The sequence below is a fragment of the Dermochelys coriacea genome, chromosome 2 (genome assembly GCF_009764565.3).
Source record: "Dermochelys coriacea isolate rDerCor1 chromosome 2, rDerCor1.pri.v4, whole genome shotgun sequence".
Lineage (NCBI taxonomy): Eukaryota > Metazoa > Chordata > Testudines > Dermochelyidae > Dermochelys > Dermochelys coriacea.
Genome location: NC_050069.1, coordinates 157,041,113 through 157,049,044, shown reverse-complemented (window position 1 = coordinate 157,049,044; position 7,932 = coordinate 157,041,113).

Here is a 7,932-nt window from a genome sequence, read left to right as displayed (position 1 = left end):
TAGCATGTTGAAGGGGGGCCTCAGCAAGAAAAAGGTTGAGAACACCTGATTTAAAACATTATATAGTAGAGGAATTTACTTGGAATTTTGTGAACTTTCACTTTGATGATCCACAAAACCAGTGATAGTCATTCTCTGTCTCATATTTACACATACATACATAAGTGACTTCTTGCTTATCAAACATTTGAGTTCTGTAATAACTTTGTTCACTGCTAAGGCTTAATTACTTTAACCAAATATATACTAGTATACATGCATTAGTTTTGATAAAATTTTGTATAAATAAACAACACTAACCAAAATCAAAGAGCAAAGTAAATTTGGGATGCTTTATCCTTGCTTCTAAAAATTGTTCCCTGGATAATTTACCGAGCTGAGAAATTTGCAAAGGCTTTTCAAGTTATTAGTGTACAATAGCAAGATTCTACTCTAGATCACTGTTTAGATATATGTATTTGGGAGTAGACATTCATCTGTAATTTATATTATTTTTAGTGTAAGCTTGGTAGAATTTACTGGTTGTTTAGAATCACAAAAAATGAAAGAGTTTTTTATGTGCATAATCTTACAAACAGTAAATAGCATAGCGTGAGCTGTTGGCAAAAATGGCATTTCTCCCCTCCGCTTCCCTTTCTATTGTCTCCCAATTCTCACTGAATTGTCTCTCTGCGAGACTGAATTGTTAATCAGTGACTCAGGTGATTTAGTGATTCCCATTTCTATTTTCCCAGGACACGCAGTCTACACTAAAGGAAAAATTTGCCTAAAGCAGTGAGTGAATTATATATAAAAGCATTCAGAAAATGTAATAATACATAGTGTATTATTATACACTAATATAATAGTGTATAATAATAGAGGAAAATTATTTCCTGTTATAATGTAGAGGAAAACACTTTTGGTATAACGATTCACCTCAGTGTAGGGACATTTTATCATATGGTTTTAATACAATGCAGCATAGTATTGCAAAAGTATAAAACAAAATCCAGAAAATGTTCCAGTTGTAATATACCCCTGAAACCTGATGCGGAAGAGTAATTAAATCCTTTTAGTGACTAGGTGATTTAATTGGATAATCCACAGGTGGTATCACAGCCTTGGATTAACAAGGTTCTCCATCACATGCAGAGGAGAAACAATTGTTTTTTCTTTCTCCAGGTCACGATGATGAGAGCCTGGCTCCCGCTGAGCTGCTGAAGCTGAAGATGAAATCCAAAGGAAAAATTAATCTTCAATTTTATCTTCAGAGTCACAGTGTCGCTAGGTCCCACAGGTCTTTACAGCACAAAAGAGCATGTGTTTGAGGCAAGATGGAGAGGCATGATAGCTAGAGCAGCAGGACTTTTCTTTCTATAATCAGAGAGCAAGAGTTCTAATTCAGATATCTTGTTTACACATTTCATTTTGGCTGGTTGTAGACCCCAACTGGCTTTTAAAAGATTACTTTACTTCTAGATTTTGGGGTGGTCAGTCTTTTAGACCTCAGGCTCTTTAGTTTTGCAACATAGCTCTCCTTTGTGTACTAATCACCTAGTATTGTCGAAGAAATCAAGTAGAACCCCCTTTCTGTTCCAATGGAAGCTGGAGATAGGCATATATTCATTTAAATTTTAGTTATCCAGCACCTCTTAGAGGTAGTCTTGACTTCTTTGAGTGATTGCACATGTGCATTCCACTTTAGGTGTGTGCATGCCCCGAGCAGTTGCTGAAAATTTTTCCCTCAGTGGTACCCTTTGGGGCAGCTTAAGAGCCCTCAGGTACAGCGCGTGCATAGCTCCAGTACAAAGCACCCAGTATACCCTGCATCCCCTCAGTTCTTTCTTACCACCCATGAGGGTCACTGCAACTGCTTGCTCCAGCAAGCTTCTCAGAGGTCTTTCTTTTCCTATAATTGTACATAGTTTGGTTAGTTGTAAGTAGTTAGTTTTTAGCCAGTTCAGTGTAGTTTGTGTATCTCAGGTAGCTAGCAGAGTTTGGTACGTTACCTGGTGCCAAGGCATGACTCAGTCACTGGGCTTCAAGTCCTGCGCCCTCTGCAACAAGGTTATACCCCTGAACGACCCCACTCTAGCTGCCTGAAGTGCTTGGGAGAGGCTCGGGGACTGCTGCCAGATCTGCAGGGACTTTAAGTCTTGCGCAAAGAAGGACCAGGAGGCCAGGCTGGAGTTTTTACTCTTGAAGGTTGCACTGAGACCTTCCTCCGAGCCAAGATGTTTGGACTTGGCACAGGGTATGTCTACACTAGAAACGTAAGTCAACCTATATTAGGTCAACTTACAGCCACTGCAGTAATTACTGTGGTGGTGCATGTCCACATTACCCTTGTTGGGTCGGTGGTGTGCGTCCTCACCAGGAGTGCTTTCACCGACCTAAGAGGGGCAGTGTGGGTGACTGAGAGCCTGGTCTCTCAGGCCCACTGGCAGCTCCCTGCTGGTAGCCCGGCTGCCCCACAGACTCCCGGACTCCAGGCAGCTTCCCCATCCCCTGTTCCCTGCCGGGAGAGGGGAAGCCGTCGGGGCTTCTCACCTCCTGTTCCCTGCTGGGAGCTGGGGTGGGAGGAAGCTGCTCAGGGCTTCTTGCCCCTGGGGAGTGGGCCAGCTGCCCCGGCTTCTTGGCTCTGCTCCCTGCCAGGAGCCAGACAGCCTTGTCAATTTCATAGCTCACTGAGTCATGAAATTGACAAGGCCACCTGGCTCCCGCATGGAGCGGGTGGGGGGCCAGGCTTCTTGCCCTAGCTCCCAGCTGGGAGCAGGGTCCATTTGCCCCATGGCTCCCCACCAGAAGCAGGGTCCAGCTGCCTAGCTCTCTGGGGAAGCAGGGGGTAGCTGGGCTCTAACTGCCCAGCTTTCTTGTCCGGAAACAAGACAAAGCCAACAGCTGATGCAAGGGATGCAGTGTCTATAGAGACACTGTGTCATCCTAACTGCATCGACATAAGCTTTACACCTCCCATGGAGATGGAGTTATGTCACTCCATAAGGGCACTTACATTGGCGGGAGGAAGGCCGTAGTGTAGACACATAATTAGGTCAACGTAAGCTGCCTTATGTCTATCTAACTGTGCAGTTTAGACCAGCCCACAGAGTACCCTGACGTCGGTTAAGAGTGCTCCTCCTGCTGTGCAAGAGTCCTGGCACCATTCACCATCTCCAGTGCCTAGGAAAAGGCAGCAGAAGCAGCCGTCCGAGAAGGGGCAATCCCCAGCACCAAAGACAGCCAGGCATGGGAATCAGAGTAGAGTGCGATCTAAGCCGGATCACTGCTCTGCCATGGTACCACAGCAGTTGGCACCATTGACTCCAGCTCTTTTACATAAGCACTATTGTGTTTGGTACCAGATGAACCATCTACTTCGGGGATGCAGCACGGTACCAAGTGTTATTGCAGTACCATCCATGCCGGAGGCGTTTGCTGCTCCCAGAGGCCTGCTATTGCTGTCGGTACTGATATCTTCATCAGTACAGGAGCCAGCAGTATTATCCCCCAGAACGGGGGGGGGGGGTAATTTCTACAATGGTTTGAAGCACTTGAGGCACTTCTACAATTGTTTGCCTATGTCAGCAACTCAATTGCCTGTTTTGGTAGGTGAAAGGAGATGACCCACCCTAGAGGAATTGCCAGGGTTTACCAGGGGTTCTTCTGTGCCCTTCATGAAACTTCCCCAGAACAAATTTAACTCTGTTCACCCTTGGGAGGATCCGGATACAGCCTTCTACATGATGGACTGACACTCAGGCAATAATCTTTGAAAATAAAGTATCCTTTATTTAATACACCAATATTCCTTAATACAATAGATCTTAAAATTATAGATCGAGAACATAAACACAAATTCTGTTAGCATAAGCATACATAAAAGTACCCAAATTCTGTAGTGTCATACAGTTGCAGGTGTCAAGTGATTACATTCTCCATGCAGTGATCAATCACACGTAGAACACTGACAGCAATTTTAATTAAACACTAAACTTTATACATAGTAACAAACATGCCCACAGAGACATCCAACTTTATTATCCAGAGCATACACACTCATGAATCTTATTTCTATTTTATCTTTTATACTATGGCCATCATGCTTACTTTCCACAGGCTTCCCTCTGGTCAGTTAGAAGGGGTCCTTCTGTTCTATCTCCACACCAAACGTTCTGCATGCAGAAGTTCAAGGAATTGCTCCCCCAAGAGGCCAGGCAAGAGTTCTTGCTGGTGGATGAGGGGAAATCAGTAGCGAGGGCTTCCTTTCAAACTGCCCTGGATGCAGTGGATTCAGCAGCCTGGTCCATGGCTTCAGCAGCAGATTTGTGTCTCAAACTCAGAAATTGATTTCAGTACTTTACAAGACTTAAACTGGCATCCTTTGGCTGGGAGTCACTTAATCGGGGTGTGGGGGGGGGGGCGCAGCAGGGAGGACAGACAGTGTGAAGGGAGGAAGAGTTTTGGACAGTGCATATTAAATCAATTTTGTTTCCTTGGATGTGCACAAGATTAATTCAGGTTCCTCTTCAAAACTATATTATGACTTCTTACACCTTTATGCATCTTATCTTCCCTTTATTATCCTTTGTGTACCCACATTTATTTAATCTGTCCTAACATACTATCCCTCTAGGTATTTATTGCACACTCCTCACAAGAGCATTGTAATTAAAAAGAAACTTAAACGTCTATTGGTCTTTGTGGGTTTTCTTTTTAAACAAAAACACCATAAGACCTCAACAATAGGCCAAATTTAGGTTGGCTGTTTTTCTCCAATAAGCAGTCTCCTTTATTCATTTCTCCCTCCTTCTTCACGAATGAATTAAATATAAATTGGATCAGGTGCGTAATAGAGTTCACAAAGTTATGATGCTTTTGAGAATCTTTAGGGATTTTTAAATATAAGATCAAATAAGTCAGACATCCAAAAATTTTACAAAACAAAGGAACATGCTAGATATTGACTTTAATTTGCTAGCCACAGTAGACAGAACAAATGGCTAAATAATGAAAGTAAGCTACAGAATTTTTTGGGATTTCCAAAGAACCAGGGGTGTAAGTTCGATGTAGACTATAAACAAAAGATTAAAGTATCAAATATCACATAAAGTTTCCAAAGTGAATCCTTGTGATAATAGCTCATTGACAGTTTGGCATTGACAGACCTTAATGAAAGCATATGCACACACTATGATCAGAAAAGTACATCAAATATTTCTATGCTTTAATGAAGAAAAGTTACTTCTTATATTAGAAACTTTCTTTATAGTGGCCCAAAGAGTCATTTAAAAGAATCTTATAACCTTTTAGTTTAACTAAAGGTGGGGGATATTGAACATGTACCCCTTCATGGACAAGAATTCTATCAGATTATGGAATAAAAAATTCTTCCTGAATACACTCCTCAAATGTGTTCTGGAAGTGTACGTATGACCATTGGATCTGTTTGCTGAGAGATCTGTTTGCTGTTTGCTCTAGGGGCATATACTAATGCCAAGAAACATTAGGACAACAAAAAGAAAAGGAGTACTTGTGGCACCTTAGAGACTAACAAATTTATTAGAGCATAAGCTTTCGTGAGCTACAGCTCACTTCATCGGATGCATTTGGTGGAAAAAACAGAGGAGAGATTTATATACACACACACAGAGAACATGAAACAATGGGTTTATCATACACACTGTAAGGAGAGTGATCACTTAAGATAAGCCATCACCAACAGCAGGGGGGGGAAAGGAGGAAAACCTTTGATTCTCTACAAAAGAAAAAGGACACTAAACTATCTAAACTACTATATGCCACAAGGGGCCACAACAATGGTTCCCGTAACCCACCCAGCAATATTGTTAATCTATCCAACTATACTCTTAGCCCAGCAGAAGAATCTGTCCTATCTCGGGGCCTCTCCTTTTGCCCCTCCACCCCCACGAACATGATACAGTTCTGTGGTGACCTAGAATCCTATTTTCGACGTCTCAGACTCAAGGAATATTTCCAACACACCTCTGACCAACATATTAACCCACAGAGACCTTCCTGCCAACACTACAAAAAGAAGGATTCTGGGTGGACTCCTCCTGAAGGTCGAAACAGCAGTCTGGATTTCTACATAGACTGCTTCCGCCGACGTGCACGAGCTGAAATTGTGGAAAAGCAGCATCGCTTACCCCATAACCTCAGCCATGCAGAACACAGTGCCATCCACAGCCTCAGAAACAACTCTGAGATCATAATCAAAAAGGCTGACAAAGGAGGTGCTGTCGTCATCATGAATAGGTCGGAGTATGAACAAGAGGCTACTAGGCAGCTCTCCAACACCACTTTCTACAAGCCATTACCCTCTGATCCCACTGAGAGTTACCAAAAGAAACTACAGCATTTGCTCAAGAAACTCCCTGAAAAAGCACAAGAACAAATCCGCACAGACACACCCCTGGAGCCCCGACCTGGGGTATTCTATCTGCTACCCAAGATCCATAAACCTGGAAATCCTGGACGCCCCATCATCTCAGGCATTGGCACCCTGACAGCAGGATTGTCTGGCTATGTAGACTCCCTCCTCAGGCCCTTCGTTACCAGCACTCCCAGCTATCTTCGAGACACCACCGATTTCCTGAGGAAACTACAGTCCATTGGTGATCTTCCGAAAAACACCATCCTAGCCACTATGGATGTAGAAGCCCTCTACACCAACATTCCACACAAAGATGGACTACAAGCCGTCAGGAACAGTATCCCCGATACTGTCATGGCTAACCTGGTGGCAGAACTTTGTGACTTTGTCCTGACCCATAACTATTTCACATTTGGTGACAATGTATACCTTCAAATCAGCGGCACTGCGATGGGTACCCGCATGGCCCCACAGTATGCCAACATTTTTATGGCTGACTTAGAACAACGCTTCCTCAGCTCTCGTCCCCTAATGCCCCTACTCTACTTGCGCTACATTGATGACATCTTCATCATCTGGACCCATGGAAAAGAAGCTCTTGAGGAATTCCACCATGATTTCAACAATTTCCATCCCACCATCAACCTCAGCCTGGACCAGTCCACACAAGAGATCCACTTCCTGGACACTACGGTGCTAATAAGCGATGGTCACATAAACACCACCCTATATCGGAAACCTACTGACCGCTATTCCTACCTACATGCCTCTAGCTTTCATCCAGATCATACCACTCGATCCATTGTTTACAGCCAAGCGCTACGATATAACCGCATTTGCTCCAACCCCTCAGACAGAGACAAACACCTACAAGATCTCTATCATGCATTCCTACAACTACAATACCCACCTGCTGAAGTGAAGAAACAGATTGACAGAGCCAGAAGAGTACCCAGAAGTCACCTACTACAGGACAGGCCCAACAAAGAAAACAACAGAACGCCACTAGCCATCACCTTCAGCCCCCAACTAAAACCTCTCCAACTCATCATCAAGGATCTACAACCTATCCTGAAGGACGAGCCATCGCTCTCTCAGATCTTGGGAGACAGACCAGTCCTTGCTTACAGACAGCCCCCCAATCTGAAGCAAATACTCACCAGCAACCACACACCACACAACAGAACCACTAACCCAGGAACCTATCCTTGCAACAAAGCCCGTTGCCAACTCTGTCCACATATCTATTCAGGGGATACCATCATAGGGCCTAATCACATCAGCCACACTATCAGAGGCTCGTTCACCTGCGCATCTACCAATGTGATATATGCCATCATGTGCCAGCAATGCCCCTCTGCCATGTACATTGGCCAAACTGGACAGTCTCTACGTAAAAGAATGAATGGACACAAATCAGACGTCAAGAATTATAACATTCAAAAACCAGTTGGAGAACACTTCAATCTCTCTGGTCACTCGATCACAGACCTAAGAGTGGCTATACTTCAACAAAAAAGCTTCAAAAACAGACTCCAACGAGAGACTGCTGAATT